Genomic DNA, 17,452 nt, shown 5'->3' with positions numbered 1-17,452 from the left:
ACACTTTGCAGAGGTTATGCTGGCATTGTAAAATCCGGGGACTGTCGAATTTGTCCATGCATACTTGGCAATCAAGTAACGAACCACTGATTTTCATTAAAACATCGTTATCAACGCTCGATGCCATGCTTTTACATTTGAAGTATTCAGAAACAAAGTCAGCATACGCAAATCAATTATTTTAAATTTTATCACACATAAGCCTTTGTCAAGTTAGGACATTAATCGTTTCATGCAAATATATTTGCCAACCTTTGCGCAGGCTGAACTGAAAGTCAATGTTTTCAATATTTTAAACAGTTATATATCTGCAAGTAATCTGAGCTCTTGTTCGGCTTAATCCATGAATTGTGTAACTATATTCCCTCCCCCAACTTTGTACTTCCTGGTGTTCGCGGTTGCAGTAAACAGCGACATGAAGCGTATGAAATGTATTAAAGGTGACGATATATTGTTGTGTGATTATGAATAGCTGCACACTTAATAGAATGTTTCAACTTCATACGTTTTAAGTGTTTTAAGTGCTTTAAGTGTTCTTCAAGAGATGTGGCGTTTATTGTTTTGCAAGACGGTTGTTTTCTTAAAATGACTAATTTGCTCGTAATCATAATCTAGTACGATATATCTTTTCATCGTCTGCGACGGATTAAACGTCTTGGAATTGTTATTGTTCTTACAAATGTTGAGGGAAATCCAAAATTTTAGCATGAATACAATAACACATTATCCGTGAATAAAACTAATCATATTCCCTCAATGACACGCGTCTTATATATTTATTTTTATTATTATGATGATTAAGTTAATATCTATCAGTAGTTATTATAATTAATTGAATACATATTTGTATTGTCGTTGTTGTAATTATCTTTATATAGGAATACTTAAATATTATTTTCAGTCATTATTATAATTAATTTAATATCTATTTGGTATTGTCTTCGTTTGTCGCTCTTAATCGGAACGGTTAAATGTTATAGTAGTTATAATACGCAACTCAATATCTATTGTTTCAGTAAAAGTAAGTCCAAATATTAAGTTCACATCGAATATGTTAAGAATATTCTCCGTATGAAAACTAATTTCTATCAATCACATTTCCTTGAAATGATATTTATTTAATATGTATTATGTTTAAATGGCTATGAACTAATTGTATTCGCCAATAAAATTGTCTGTCTGTCTGTCTTATATAGAAAAACGAGACACATGTTTGGCTGCCAAAAAGTAGAACCCGTCCTGGTGTTGATGGCCGTAAACAATCCGGCCACGATCCGGCTATTTATCTAAGCATAAATGTCAAATGTCTCAAGTATACTCTTTTTCATTTTATTGGTAGAGTTCATACTAAGGATGTCTCTCGAGAGCTTCAGAGCTACTAAATCTATTGAAAAGTTATGCAATGCTCTAATTGCAAGGTAGATCCCATTAGGCATGCACATGAACATAAACACAAGAATATCTACGCTTTCAAACAACCTGTTGGTAAATGTCAAACCAGTTGTTAACAATGTCATCAAATGTGTATTATTTTAAATAGAACAAGACCTCTTAAAAGAGTGAAACGTGACATTGCCGTTTGAATTATGTAGATACAATCATCGCAATCTATTCCATGGTCATAGTTTGGGCATACAGATTTTTGTTTCTTTGGGAACGCTTTGAATGCAACATACGGTAAATACTATTTCGATAGGAATACAAAAAAATATTTTGGTTTAAACTAAGTTTCGATAAAGACATGGAAGATAGAAGTGGAAGTGCATAACATCGGATAAAAGTTGTCAGCTTAATTGTAATAACAATTGGATTAACGATAGCATTAAGGTAAGCGTGTCGGAAACCTGTGTTTTCCCGATTCGAATGTTTACACGTTAATTTACATAAACTGTATTCATACGCGTCTTAAATGAACTATGGCGTACCGTTTTGGTCATTGTTTTGTCAGTTTTATTAAAGTAAAAAATACATTTGTTAACTGTTTTCGTTGTATGTCATCACACAAGCCACTCGAGTGATACAAACTCTAGGAACAATTTCTAGCGTAATATTCCGTATATATTACACATGTGTAATACAGCATTTTTAAGCGTTTTAATTGGCTTAGTTTTCGTGTATTGACCAATCGCATTTTGTTATTTTGCTGAAATGACGTTGCAACGTCAAATGACGTCACGAACTGTAAACAACATTTGGGATTTATCATAATGTTTGCGTAAATATTTATTTAATTTGCTCATTTAAAAGCACGTGATAAAAAGATCTGACACTCGTTGTCATATCATTCCATATTTTATTAAACTCGTCCAGGATATTCGTTAGTAAGCTCGCCAAAAGCTCGCTTACTAACAAAATTCCTGAACTCATTTAATAAAATATGGTATGATATGACAACTTGTGCTAGATCCTATTTGTATTCGTCTTCTAAGCACAGTGTGTCGTCTATTTTAATCGAATAAATACACAAGCTGAAATGTTGCTCTACTTCAAACGAAAACGTCGATGTACTTTAGCATTCGTCGAAGGCTGATTTAGCAAAAGTTACAAATGTAATAACAAAACAATAAAATGTAAAACAACATCCGCGAGTTGTTTAAGAATTCAAGAAAAACATGGTATATACATTTCAAGAAGTTAACAAATGAACTTTCTTGTTTGCGGAAGTCTTTCATCACATCAATCACTGTCTGCATAGTGTTTTTGGTTTAAACATATTTATTCAAGAATGTGTTTTACAACAAAGGTTGCAATCATCTAAAATTTATAGGAATGGAACGATAGCTAGGCTTGTAGGGTTCCTTTCCTCAGTAGTATATTTACAAACATATTGACGGTATTTGCATTTTAAACACAAAACATTCTAAAAATCATTCGAGTTTACACAAGTTTGTGAGTATGATTGGAATCAAAGTTGTTTAAAAATGTTGAAACTATGTATAAAAAATATATATTGCTGGTGTAATTATAATCAAGGAAATTGTGTGTAAAAACATGTTGAAACATAGAGAACCGATAGTTATACCACTCTGAACCTCCCTGAGCCTTCGATGAAACTATGGACTGCAAAATTATATCTGATGGAAAGATTATCATATCCATACAGTAATGTGCGGAGTGATATATCCGTGTATTGTTCTAAAGTTCTTACAAAAGTTAATCATATAGCTGCATATAATGGACAGACCAGTAAAAAGTGAGTAGTGTCCTCTATTTTTCCGCATTGACAAAGTGGCGATGGAACCAGATTTCTATCAAATAAGTGTTTATTAAGAGAACTACAGTTAGTTCTTAGACGTGTGTCAGCACTTGTTGTCTTCGCTTACCATCATAGAGCAATGGATTACTACGGGGTTTGTTAAAATCCAGGGCCTTTTAAAAATCAGATATGTCATCAACAAGCTGTGCTTCGACTGGAAGTGATTTCCGAGCACTGCAAGCAGCAATTGTTGAGGGCAAGAAGGAATGTTGGTACATAGAAGTCCGAGTCCGAGCACCATCTAAGTGGAATGCATTACGAAGTGATCTTGCAGATCGCTCGCCAACTGATTGTGGGGACAGTGAGGAAAAATTCTGGCCTAAGACCTATGACGATTTTAAAGAAAAGAATGATTTCGGTTTGGACGTTCTTAAGCCAAGAGTTTCCCAACCAATTTCGTTAGAAAGTAATTTTAAGGACACACGTTGGGTACAGCGGGAAACAATGCGGGCTTCTTCAGTTTGAATTTGATCTAACTCATTTTTTTTCATACATCGTACAAGTATCACATACAACATCTGCATATTCTAGAATAGGTCGAATAAACGTGAAGTAAGTAATTTCAAGTGATCTCCGATCAAGAAGAAAACGAAGATTTTTTAAAAGGTTGACACGTGACCAGGCCTTTAATTTAATACACTCAAAATGTTGATGCCAACTATGGATTATTTGACAGAATAACGACTATATGAGTGTGACTATTCACTGCAGGAATCGGAGTATCGTACATATGGATAGGGGTATGATAGGGTTTGTCCCTCTTACGCGATATAACAAGTGATTCTGACTTCAATAGATTGAATTTTACCAACAATATATTTGTAATTGTGTCTATATCGCGTTGTAAAACGGCGGCTGCAGAATTTGGACTGTGAACAACCTTGAAGTTTATATGAGCTTGAATATCATTTACAATGTCATTTATATATATGAATAAATTACAAACTCTTATCTGTCTTGTTCTGTCTTGAAAATATTAAACAAATATTTTTAATGTCTAAGAGAGGTAACACAGATTCTGTAATATACAAAAACAACAGTTGTTTCCCTTCAATACTTGTCAGTTGCTATTAAAGACATTTCAAATTTAAGTTTTGAGTCTCTAGTCAATACTGTAGGATGCAGTACAGTTGGTGGTTCATCTGCCTAATTTTATTATGAAAGATATAAACATTAGTATTATAGCAGTTGCCAAATAACAGAAAATTCACAAATAAATAATAGTATTAGTCACTCCCATGTTCGACCCCAATTGTTTCCATGATATTTTATTGTTCTCTTTATCCCACTTCATTTAGTGTCCTTAAAAATTAAAGGAATGTCATCCACAAATAAAAAACTCTAACGAGTTTCAAAGTTATTAGAACAAAACAATAATGCTGAATATTGCGATATTGCGAATAGTTATGTTTGATAAATTTAGTTGGTTGTATAACCATTAAAGGCCTACTAAAATTATCACCACATGTATTCAGGGGAGAAAAAAAATCTAGAAGATATTGTTAACTATGCATATTTGAATCTGAGTTTATGTATGCAGGATGCTTTGGAGACCAAAGATGTGTCCGTTTTCCAAGACAAGCATTAAAGTATTTAAAGGGGCCGTCAATCAGATTTATGAAAAAAAGAAAAGTTCTTAAATATCGTACTTTTTTACAATAATTATATTATATTGATTATATACACATCACGAGTGGTATATTACATGACTTGAAAAATTAATATTTTCAGTATATTCGGTAATAAAATTTTGCGATGTGAAATCGAAAGTACATCGCGAAAATAGGTGAAATAACGATATTCACACTATAAATAATGCAAGTAGATCGATCATGTTATATATATAATATAAACAATTCACTACGCATGCACAATTTGCATTCCTGGGTTTACCACGTGACGATGATGATCAATCTACTTGCGTTATTGATAGTTAAATGGTAGTTACCTGGTACACATACCCAGTATTTTTTTTTATTTGGACAGAGTGACTCACAAACTGCAAATGTATTATTAACATTTATGTCAGAATTATGTGACTGCAATTATATCACACTTCCTTCAGTGTTACCCCCCATCCTGTGTAATGGTAGGACGCATGCACCAGTAAAATCATTCAAGATCTTTCAAGGTCTTTCATGGGATTAGCTACACAATTATAGTTAATGTAATACAGTAATACATTGTAAATCACTTATAATAACAATACTACTGGAATCGCAATATTTTTTTTCGACAGGATTTGATACGAGCGATGCTTTGAACCAGTAAAATTTTTTGGTGGAAAGTTCAGTTGAACGGTGCTTTCGTACAGACATGCTCAACGTGTCCTACCTGAAGTGGGCATACACATAAACATATGTAAGTATCCCTCCATAATAAAACAAATCTGATATACCAATTTAAGAAACTCTATTGTCAGCAGCTCTGTTCAAATCACAACGTGTCCTTCTGCAGTTACAAAAGAACACGTTACTATTGTGCTGTAGTTGTTTTTAGATTCGACATCAAACAATACATGTGACATTGTTCTTGAATCCGCGATGATCACAATCAAATCAATATTTATCTCGCAAGTTCAATTACATAGTAAACGGATACGATATCTAAAAACCTATGGCATACTTCGATGAGATGATATAGGTATAGTCGCAATATTTCATCTAGAACGCGTGCTAGGATGACGAGAGGTATTGTCATAAGACTTTAACACATTCTTCAGCTTTTAGGCCGTTCAAAACAATAATCTACTAAGATTCTGTTTGATGCCTAAGTTTGCACGAACGCTTACTTTTGAACAGTCTTCAAATTAAATAATTATGTAATATGGATGCAACCCGATCGCTGCAAATTCCACATCTAATCTTATCTTTCAATTTAACGTATTAAACAAAAACATTACAAACCAAAATAACATAAGAAAGTAATGTTTGTGTAGGTTGTGGAATCACTTATTTGAAAGGATTCAAATGAATTTGAAGGGAATTTAGTAACCATAACAGGATTGATGAGTGCTTTTTCAGCAAACCAGGGAATTTATTTTATCATTTATGAGTAGGATCAAGTAAAGCACGACATTCAGGCTATTAATTCAACGATATTTAATTATATGCTCCTTGAAATATGGTCATGCCAAATATGAGTATAGTATGCAGCGTTAAATTCACGTTAAATATAAATCGAATGTATAAAAACAAAGAGATTAAACAAATTCTAATATTTTATGAAATTGAGTAAAAACGACTCAATCCTGACATAATCCTCTCGTGTCCAAAATTTATAAATCATATTATAAAACACAACGTATTATATTAATTATAAGCTATCGAAAACTTATAAAACGGGATTTAGAAATACTTATAAAATACGTATAAACTAAAAGTGTTTAAAATTGCCTCTAGGCATCGAAATAAAATGGTATGCTTTAATTGTTTTTAGTTTTACATGGGACACACACAATAGCTAAGTCCAGCCTTGAATTACGTATATCAGTTGTAGAATGCAAACATGCAAGTTTAGCTGTTTTCTACCAGTCCCTTACTAAAACAAAAACTGTTTAGTGTCTGGTAAAGCACACGAATGGCCTTGAAAATCTACACTGAGTTTTAATTGCCGAGTGTGATCGTAGGCTTTATGCGGTTAATAGATAACATTTATTATTAAAACGTGATCATTTGACCCTTAAAACAATTCGCGTTTGAAAACTTTTGAAGAAAATTGACACAAATTGTTTGAAGAAAAAAAAAAACGTTGTAAAACTAAGTGGAACATACACACTACAAAAGTGGCACATAGTTCATGTGTGTTTACATAGCAGATATACTAACGCACCATTGTTTTGTTTTGATGATATTTGTTTGACAATAATGGATAGAGTCAATATTATTTTGTAATTTCTCGTTAATTAACTGTCTTTTTAATGACATATATTTGATTAGGGAAAATTTAGTAAGTTTATCTAGAAGTATTATTTTCGCTGCGATTTTTTTTATCTCTTTTTGTTACGTTCATTAATCAGCGATGATACGTTAAATCGATTTAAAACGTACTTCAGAGAAAGAAAGAAGAATCCAGAGATACACGATAAGGGTATTTATTTAATGTTTATTTAGTGTGTTGATACACGAGACGACATTGGAACACGGCTGATAAATTCAGCTCGGATTTTTGTCGAAGAATAAACAGTAGCGGCTGCGACACAAGGAAAACTCGAGGGGAAATTTTGTCGACGTATTTGCATTCATTATTTACCAAAGCTCCGCGGATTGTTTAAACTTAATTTGATATGTAAATTAAACATGTATTAGCTGTGACTGAATTAGCTGATTAAGCGTCAAATGAGATTTCTGAAGTTGTGAATTTGGCACTTGCGGTTGGATTTGCTGACTTTGATCAGCGTTGAAAGGTAAGGCTTGGATTTCTTTTTTGGCCTTTATATATAATATATATATATATGCTTTGCTTCATAATAAAGTACTTCATAATATGTTAATCAAAATAGGGTTCAGTCGTATTTCAACAAACGTGTATGTTTTTATCTTATTATTCTTATCTATATATAGGTATCACAGCATTGATTTTATAATTATTAATATTATAATTATGAAATTGTATGATTGTTATTTTCATGTGTAGCGTTCAATATTTTTTGCCGCGCATTTGAATACGTAGATATTCGGTAACTGTTATGTTCGGTAGTTGTCATATAATAAATATAACTAAAAGAATTTACATGAACAGGTTATTGATTCATAAAGTCGCAATCTGAATATCTTTGTTGTAAACTTTTTATTGTCAGCTGTATCTCAAATGCTAAACCTAATCAATATAAATCAATTCCAAGTATTTCTTATGCAAACTTTCTAGAATTATTAATGCAATCTTTGTTAACGTCACAGCATTGACCATGTTGGAAATTAAAAATAAATGATTGTAGTTTGCGTGTATGCACTCATTATTGCTTGAAAATTAAGGACTTTCTAGGTAACAATATTTAAATGTACATAAAGGTTATTATTTATTGTGATTGATGTTGTATCAACAAAAAGATAACTCATCGCGAGCCATCTGCTGCAGTACGGAATTTCGTAGGCCCTACAGACCCTTGTGATTTTTAAAAAATAATTTAAAGATTTTGATAGCTATAAAAAACAAAATGTATGAGCTACGATAAGGATTGAATTGTATACAGACCTAAGAGCTGATATCTAACAACTTCACTGAAACAACATCGTTTTAACACGTAAAATAGCATACACATAAATTGTGCCCAATTTGTCACACAAAAAGGACACTCACTTTAAAAAATATACATACTACATTTAGTTTTTAACTTTATTTGTTTGACATAATAATCACTGGATTTAAATATTGCTTGTAATGGAGTGAAATGGATATGAGACTTGTAGGACATGCATTTGTTCTGATATTTATGTAGTCGGAATGCGATAACGAATTTCGCAGAGTATCAGTTCTGATAGTATCGATTTATGTGTGCCTGAACACATAAGTTAAGTGACATGATAACATATTTCATAATGGCGTCAGTATTTCACAGAATCGACAGCACTGGTTAACATATCGTGACGTCATGTCCGACGATGCTGATATGGATCAGCGGCGGGGTAGTGAGCAAGGGCTGCAGAAATCTCGCACCGAAAACGAGTTTCTCGTGAAAATTGGCGCCAAAGAAGAGGAGGTGAGTTTCCGTGGGAATCAATGAGCCTGTTCTGAGAAAACTGGACATAATGCATGTGCGTAAAGTGTCGTTCCAGATTAGCCTGTGCAGTCCGCACAGGCTAATCAGGGACGACACTTTCCGCCTAAATTGAATTTTTGCTCAGAAGAGACTTCATTTAAACGAAAAATGTCATAAAAGCGGAAAGTGTCGTCCCTGATTAGCCTGTGCAGACTTTTTGTACACGTGTCGAAGTGCCGAAATCGGAGTGTTAAGCTATTGTCATGTTTGCTAAGTAACGCTTTCCGGTTATTTTTTTCCGAGTGCTTCCAGCGTATTACATGCAGTATATTTTTTATAAGCTACCAAATGCTTAACGTATATTCCTGTTACAACCTTTATCCATAAAGGTGAATGTTATCACTTGCTGTAAGATAACGTTTTGATCTTTTTTTCCATAAAAAGAAAGATGGAACAATTGTTTTATTGCTTGTTACAGTTTGAGTGGGAACCCAAAATTGTAAACGAACGACTGCGTCGCTCGTCATCGTTCGTCTGCGCCTAGTACGACAAACCCGCGTGCTTTCGCGCCAAACCGAAAACTGCAGCAGGTGATATATTTATTTTAGTTATCCTTCGATTAATAACGGAGTAAAATCTAATTGCTATGAATTTCGGTAAATCTTCTTTGGATCCAACCCTTAATAAACTTAAGATGTAGTCCAAACCTTTAGAATAACGTTTAGAATCCATATGTGAAATTTTGCTGTTGCTGCGCAAAACAGCAATTGTTTAATTGTTTAATTGTTTCAGTAGTAAACCCATGGGAGGTTAGCAGTCAAGCACTACGACAACTGAACATGGTAATATCGTCTTTACGATTGCGTCTGTATTTTGAAGCAAAGGTATTCTATAAATAGTTGATGACGTCAGAAAGACCAGGGTGTAGGAGATACTGACCCCAAGGCCCATGCCTTCTGAACCTTATCTCTATGACATACAGTGAGAAATTCATGTAAATCCTTCATGCAAATGATATATGGAGTAGAGGAACTTTTGGTTCGATCATTCGACAAAACATTGTGACCGTGACCTTTAAGTGACTAATTCCTTCTACAAATAGCCTCAATGCCCGAACATGTTAAGACAATATTGGATCTTTAAATGGTACAGGAGGTATTTAGTTGATATGAATTTAGTTTATATATTTGTCATTCAAATTTGACTTTGATACCTGAAAGGCGCAACTGAGTTTTAGAGCCAACAAACGCAAAAAGCCAAAATATTTAACACTCAAGTCTGACCTTGACCTAGATCCGCCGTGACGGACTAGTAGCCTCTAAACATCGTCTAAATAACCGTAACATCTGAACAAATTTCCATGAAAATCCTTCAAGGTGTGAATGATATATATATATGTATGGTGCGCACGCGGAAAGATTTCGAAAGGGCGGACGATGTTTTTTTTAACTTTAAATCCCCTACCGGTTCAATGTAGAGAATTTATAAGTGGCATTTTATGGGAAGAATTTGAATTAAACTGAAATAATACGAAAAGCGGTCACACCTTTGGGGATTGCGTTTAGGTTACAATATACTAAATCTTTTGGGAGTGCAATGCTATACTCTTTAAAAACCTGAACATCATTTATAAGAAGACACAATTTTCTGTGTGGGCACTTGCCATGACTTTATTTTAGAACGTTTCTTTGTGCATGTGGTAGGGAAAACATTGATGTTTAACAGAAATTCACTCATTTGCTTGAAGGTTAAAGACTACATGAGACTTTGACAGATGGCGGGAAACCCTCATCCACTGGTACGAACCCGGTTAATTGATGGCTGTAAAACAGTGACCGCTGATTCGCATCGAGTTCTTTCTTGCAAAACGCATGACCCCCCTTTTTTATTGTCTAAATCATTGTGGCTTGGAATGCTCTTTAAGAAAAGGTATGGTTATGGGGGTCTCTATGCGCAAAAGTTTGACTTTATTTTTTGTTGAAGTTATTGCTTTTACATTGAATTTGTGTAGGAAATCTTTTGGTATATTGTAACCTAAACTTGCTTTAGGTAAAAATGAAACATCATCTGCAAGTGCAAAATATGATTGGGAAAGCTGATTTTTGGTCATTTCTTAACAAAAGAGAAGAAAATAAGTGCCTTAAATGCATGAATTCAGATAATTTGACCTGGAATAGTTGTTTTTCAAGTTGACTTCCCACCCTGATATACCCAAATAAGGGCTAAATTGCTTTCCGACTTGAATTCAAAGGCATATTGGTTGACCGTGTAGCGTTAGTGTGCTACATAAAGTCAGAATTCAACCCCAGGGACTCCGTGATCCAGTAACGCAACAATAGCTTGTGCATAAAGCATGAACATTCAAACAGAGCCCCATTTCACCGACATGGAATGGCGGACATTTTTACAGTATGGACAGTGCAGCAGACACTTTATTGAGGCAGCCTTCATTTTTAGTACAATCATGAACATAACAAGGTTTATTACTTCATATTATTCATAGAAATGCACTAAAAATACTTAAAAGCATGTTTTTTGCCATTTTTTATCTATTTTTTATTGGGAATTTTGACTTTTTCAGGTAGAGGAATGTCTGCGACTAAGCCGAGGGCCACTGGATAAGGGTTGTTGATGGCAAAACAGGTAATAATACTAAATTATTATCATGTACACAAGCAAATAAGCATATTTATGATGCTTAAGGTGTTAAATACTGTCATAATCAGGTTTGTGGTCACTCAAACCCTTGCCGTCATGCAATTCCCCGTGCAGTTTGTATGGATAGTTTCGCGTCCTGACACGTAAAGCTTGTGCTTTGTTGGCAGCAGAAGTTGGCACTTAACAGGTTTATCCTTGTTCCTAAGCATGTATGCAGTGCATCTGAGTTGATATGCTACTTGTAACCCTACAATTAGCTTGTGTTTGGTATTGTTTTCTCACAATAAGCTTACAGTCATGGTCCCGGCTTGAAAGGATGTGGCGTCCGACTTAAACATAGAATTGTTGTAGCAAGTGTCCCCTTCATCTTTTACCTTAGAGGGATCTTTTTTGACAAAATGTGGCACTTTCAGCAACCAGTTTAGTTTTTTATTTGGTACATGCTTCTCTCATTCAGTGATTTAAGGGAAGTATTGACCTTATTTGCTTGTCTTTGCATACAAAGGTGACATGGATCAATGATATTTGTTGTGTTGAGAATTCTGCGGGAAGCTGTGTCCCCAGAAAATGTACTAGAAACCTCTTACAGGAAGCCTGCATTGATCTGAGCTGCCTTTCTGCCCCTGTTACTTCATAGAGCTTCATTTCTAAGCTTATAATGCTCTCCAACATATATGTATCTTGTTCATTTTAACCTTTCCTTTCAGTCTAAACCCCCAAAATGAGCATTTTTGTCTTTCGCTCAGTTATAAACGCCCATTTTGACCAGATTGCCACCATAAAAATAGTCAAAAGTACTTATTTTGTCCCCAAAATATGAAATTTTGTATTCTCTTGAACCTCTGAATGACAGCTGTCAGTGCATATTGACCATCTGCTGCAGTTTAAAGGCACCCATGGCATTTTATGCTAGAATATATCATTGGCGAATAGTAAATAAATGGGCTCCGAGCAACAAGGCGCTTTCAAGATTTCACACTTTTATTAGTGTGAAACAACAAGTTATAGGAAGCTTATTGATTTCTACACTTCAAAGTATCTTTGGTTTCTCATTTTTGCTTATTGGTTGTTTGTCTTGGATGAAATTGGATTTTTTTGCTTTGAAATTGACATTTTTGGGGGTATTTAAAAAAAACACACACAAAAAAGACAATATCAAAATTGCTTGGAGTGAAAATATCTAACAAGTTCATTCTTTCCCCACCCCGCATAAGCCCCACGTGCCTGTCCATATGGTTTGTTTTGGTATTTTGTTGCAGATATTGAACACAACAGCTTTTAATCTTAAAGGGACGTTTAAGCTTTAACAGGCCTTAAATCGCCTTCTTCGGACCAAAAACACCCGCATGTGAAAATGTGATGTAAAATGGCCAAATGGACAGATAATCCAGTCAAACTTAATATATTGGTGCAATATGAATAGGAAGATAATAATATGCAAGAAAAACACATTTTATTCAGAACATATTTTTCCTTTAGGTTACAATATATTAAATCTTTTGGGAGTGCAATGCTATACTCTTTAAAAACCTGAACATCATTTATAAGAAGACACAATTTTCTGTGTGGGCACTTGCCATGACTTTATTTTAGAATGTTTCTTTGTGCATGTGGTAGGGAAAACATTGATGTTTAACAGAAATTCACTCATTTGCTTGAAGGTTAAAGACTACATGAGACTTTGACAGATGGCGGGAAACCCTCATCCACTGGTACGAACCCGGTAAATTGATGGCTGTAAAACAGTGACCGCTGATTCGCATCGAGTTCTTTCTTGCAAAACGCATGACCCCCCTTTTTTATTGTCTAAATCATTGTGGCTTGGAATGCTCTTTAAGAAAAGGTATGGTTATGGGGGTCTCTATGCGCAAAAGTTTGACTTTATTTTTTGTTGAAGTTATTGCTTTTACATTGAATTTGTGTAGGAAATCTTTTGGTATATTGTAACCTTTAAGTACATTTACCACAAAATGGCGTGCCTTTCAATAACGTGTATTAGTTTACTAATACAGAATCTTACAAGGGAGATCAATCGAGGGGCTTTATGTTAATTTGTGTTAAGTTTTTTATTCGAATTACTTCCCCTTCACAGCTACATTAATATTTTGACATTAACGCTTACATTGTTAGTATGCAGGTATTGTGACGTTCTCGTGTTGTGAGTTTCTGCTATTGTGACGTACTTGTATTGTGACGTTATGGTATTGTGACGCTACGTTCCATGACTTACCAGTATTGTTAATTACTGATATGGTGACATACTTGGTATTGTGACGCTATTGCAATGTGACGTTCAATCATTGAGTTATACATTTTTCGATTATTTATACAAATAAATACAAATACAAATACACTTGTATAGCGCAAAAACTATAAATATTCTATTGCGCTTCACAAAACGTCCTATATACACAAATTGAGGTATCATCTAGTGAGCTTGCAGGTTACATGACTGTATCTAAGTATTGTGGAATCGCTCAAATAGGTAAGTTTTGACCTTGCTCTTAAATGTTGTTTTCGGAGTCAGCCTATTTCAAATGTCCGGGAAGCACATTCCACCATTTCGGTCCTACCACTGCAAGTGACCTGTCGGCTATCTTTCTTCTATGCCTTGGTACATGGAACTGGATGCCTACTGATGATCGCAAGCGGTAGCTTCCTTGTGCATGTGTGAACATCGATCGGAGGTAAATTGACGCAGTGCCCTTAACGACCCGGAAAACAATGACAAGCACCTTGAAAATTATTCTTGCCTGCACAGGCATCCAATGTAAGCGTTTTAGCAAGTCGGAACTACGTTCTTCATATGATGCGCAGGTTATTAACCTGGCAGCATTGTTTTGAATTCTTTGTAATTTGTTCAGCTGATATGCCGGAATCTCAGCAAAGAGTCCATTACAGAAATCAAGATCGGAATGAATAAGACCATGCACAAGAATTTCAGTGGATTTTGTGTCAAATGTTTTCGGATACACTGCTACAGTTTTTCAAATGGCTATAGGCCACTTGGCATTTCATTCGAATGTGCACATCAAAATTTAAGGTACTTGACATATGCGAACATTGTCCACACACTTCACCTCACATCCACCAACAATAACACTAGTAATGTTCAACTTTTCTAATTGTTGTTTTGTCCCATAAACTATAATTTCAGTTTTTGCACTGTTCATACTGAGCTTGTATTAAGTTTCCGTTATTGTGACGTTCTTACGTTCTGATATTCCAAAGTAATTCTTTTTATCGTTCTTGTTGTTCAATTATGGCTGTGTGACGCTAAGGTTTAAAACGTTATGGTATTATGACGTTTTGGTATTGTGACATACTTGTACACATACATACTTGTTTCATAATTTTCTTGTAATGTTAAGTTCCGGTATTCTTACTGGTATTTTTATTTTTTTCTTACTGGTTTTGTGACGTTTTAGTAGTGAGATGTGAATGTGTTGTGATGTTTTTGTATTATGACGTTTTAGTAAACTGACGATCCAGTATTTTTACGTTTTACTATTGTGACGTTTTACTATTATGACGTACTGATACTGTGACGAACTGGTATTGTGACGTTATGGTACTGTGACTTTCTTGAATTGTGTCGTTGTTTCGCGTACCGATATTGTAACCTACTAGATTAGACGTACTGGTATTGAGACATACTGGTATTGTAAGGTATTTTTTTTGCATCGCGACTTACTGATATTGTGACGTACTAGTATTGCAACGTATTTATGGTTAAGTCTTTCAAATCGTGTGACGTTCTATTAAAGTGGCATGCAGATACTGCGACGTACTGATATTTTGACGTGCTGGTGTAGTGACATTTTTAATATTACTTACTTCTATTGTGACGTTCTGATATTATGAACTAATGGTATTGTGGCGTTATTGTATTGTGACGTACTGATGATCTACTGGAATTGTGGCGTTATTGTATTGTGACGTATTGATATTATAATCTGATATTATGGCGTCGTCATGTTCGTAACGGATTGATATCGTGATTTTCTGATATTGTGACGTACTAGTAGTGTGACGCTAAGATACTGTGACGTACTGGTATTGAGACGTTCTTGTGTTGTGACGTACTGATTTAATGACGTACTGGTATTGTGACGTTCGAATATTGTGATGTTCTTGTATTGAGACGTTTAAGTATTGTGCCATTAAAGTATTGTGGCGTTCTAGTATTGTGACGTACTGGTATTGTGGCGCTTTAGTATTGTGACCTTCAAGTGATGTGCCGTCTTGGCATTGTTCCGTTCTAGTATTGGGATGTTGTATTGATATGCAGTATTGGTATTGTGACGGTTTATTATTGGAACGATAGTAATATGACGTACTTGTATTGTGACGTTTAAGTAATTGTGTTTCGTCTTGGTATTGTGATGTTCTAGTATTTTGATGTTCTGGTTTGGGACGGTCTTGTATTTGGACGTTTTAGTATTGCTACTTTCTAGTATTGAGACGTTATAGTATTAGCACGTTGTATTGGGACTCTCTAGTATTGTGACGGTCTTGTATTTGAACGTTCTTGTATTGGGACGTACTAGTATTGGGACGTTCTAGTATTAAGACGTTCTAGTATTGTGATGTTCTAGTTTTGGGACATTCTGGTATCGGGACTTTCATAATTTTATTGTAGCTTTTTGTATTGTGGCTTCTGGTATTGTGACGTATCAATCAGACGTACTGGTATCAAAACGTTCTTATAACTTGGCGTATTTGTACTTAAGATTTCGGGTAATGTGACGTATTGGTTATGTAACCTTCTATTTATCAAAGGCACTGGTTTTGTGACGATCTTATATTTTGGCTATTTTGTAGTGTGGCGTTCCGGTAATGCAACGTATTGTTATTGTGACAAACTTCTTTGTAATGAACTCACTTCGGGGAATCACGTGATCACAAAAGTACATCGTACGCACAAAATGGCGGAAAAAGCTCTCGCTTAATGACGAAAATCAATTTATTCTCATATTTAATAATATCAAAATAAATGATAACTATGCGCAGAGTACCCGCTTAGTCGCCTTATATACTCTGGTAATTGTCGTTTTTCTTAGATTTCTGTAGTTTTCGCAAACATTAAGGAACAATAAACAATGAAAATTGTACATCGTCTGAACATACTTTATTTTGACGTGTTTGCTATTCAAGACGACAAACAACGAAATAAATACAACATGTTTTGCTTGATTACATGCTTAGAATATTTCTTACAAGTTTTTGCGCGTTGTTTAAGCTTTTTTAGATCTGTGGCGAGGAATTTGGAAAATAGTTCATCGTCTGAACGTTTTTTGTTTGCGTACATCGTCTGAACGTTTTTGAGTACATCATCTGAACTGCTTCTGTTTTTACTTTTAATGCGATGTTTATCATAATAAATATTGTAATAACATCTGTGATCAGCCAATTACTTTATTTATGACGCTAGATTTCTACAAAAATTAATAGACTAAGAAATCCTTCATGCCCATCTGTGAATGTGTGTTTATTCAATGTGTTAAAAATGTATTTGCTGTTATATTGTCAACTGTATGCTATTATATCTTTAAATTTCAGAACTGAGATCAGATTGTACTACACAAGATCCAAGAAGACTTTACCATATATGCCAACTGCAAATCGAATCCGGTAATGTTCCCTGTACATATCGATGGGCATATACATTAAATATCAATTTATTTAAAGCATATACTTTACTTCAAAATTTATAATTACATCTAAACAAAACATAATCTTAATTAAACTGTGTATCTCAGCTGTATTAATTAGCATGTTCTGTTCACTGTAGTATTGATAACAATGACGTGCTCGATGTTTTTATATCAGTTATGCGA

The 17,452-nt window shown here is 34.4% G+C and overlaps 1 long non-coding RNA gene across 1 annotated transcript in view; it reads left to right on the top strand.

Moving 5' to 3' along the window:
• The first annotated feature begins 7,464 nt into the window (after positions 1-7,464).
• The window catches only part of LOC127869080 (uncharacterized), a 31,126-nt gene continuing 21,138 nt past the window's right edge, over positions 7,465-17,452 (top strand). Inside the window, exon 1 of the long non-coding RNA XR_008044394.1 lies at positions 7,465-7,661. This is a non-coding gene — a long non-coding RNA (uncharacterized LOC127869080). The remainder of the gene's footprint in view (positions 7,662-17,452) is intronic.

This window comes from Dreissena polymorpha, chromosome 2 (genome assembly GCF_020536995.1).
Source record: "Dreissena polymorpha isolate Duluth1 chromosome 2, UMN_Dpol_1.0, whole genome shotgun sequence".
Taxonomy (NCBI): Eukaryota; Metazoa; Mollusca; class Bivalvia; order Myida; family Dreissenidae; genus Dreissena; species Dreissena polymorpha.
Note: the sequence above shows the minus strand (reverse complement) of the source record. Positions and strands in the feature narration are given on the sequence as shown.